Raw genomic sequence first — 907 nt, 5'->3', positions numbered from 1 at the left:
GGAGACTTGGGGAGAGAGAGACTTGGGGAGAGAGAGGGAGGGAGACTTGGGGAGAGAGAGAGACTTGGGGAGAGAGAGGGAGAGAGACTTGGGGAGAGAGAGGGAGGGAGACTTGGGGAGAGAGAGGGAGACTTGGGGAGAGAGAGGGAGACTTGGGGAGAGAGAGGGAGGGAGACTTGGGGAGAGAGAGGGAGGGAGACTTGGGGAGAGAGAGGGAGGGAGACTTGGGGAGAGAGAGGGAGGGAGACTTGGGGAGAGGGAGGGAGACTTGGGGAGAGAGGGAGACTTGGGGAGAGAGAGAGACTTGGGGAGAGAGAGGGAGGGAGACTTGGGGAGAGAGAGGGAGGGAGACTTGGGGAGAGGGAGGGAGGGAGACTTGGGGAGAGAGAGAGAGACTTGGGGAGAGAGAGGGAGGGAGACTTGGGGAGAGAGGGAAACTTGGGGAGACTTGGGGAGAGAGGGAGACTTGGGAGAGGAGAGGGAGGAGACTTGGGGAGAGGGAGGGAGGGAGACTTGGGGAGAGCGAGGGAGACTTGGGGAGAGAGAGACTTGGGGAGAGAGAGGGAGGGAGACTTGGGGAGAGAGAGAGACTTGGGGAAAGAGAGGGAGGGAGACTTGGGGAGAGAGAGAGACTTGGGGAGAGAGAGGGAGGGAGACTTGGGGAGAGAGAGGGAGACTTGGGGAGAGAGGGAGGGAGACTTGGGGGAGAGAGGGAGGGAGGACTTGGGGGAGAGAGGGAGGGAGACTTGGGGAGAGAGAGGGAGGGAGACTTGGGGAGAGAGAGGGAGGGAGACTTGGGGGAGAGAGGGAGGGAGACTTGGGGAGAGAGAGGGAGACTTGGGGAGAGAGAGGGAGGGAGACTTGGGGAGAGAGAGGGAGGGAGACTTGGGGAGAGGGAGGGAGGGAG

The sequence above is a fragment of the Salvelinus namaycush genome, unplaced genomic scaffold (genome assembly GCF_016432855.1).
Source record: "Salvelinus namaycush isolate Seneca unplaced genomic scaffold, SaNama_1.0 Scaffold564, whole genome shotgun sequence".
Classification (NCBI taxonomy): domain Eukaryota; kingdom Metazoa; phylum Chordata; class Actinopteri; order Salmoniformes; family Salmonidae; genus Salvelinus; species Salvelinus namaycush.
This window is presented reverse-complemented; position numbering follows the sequence as displayed.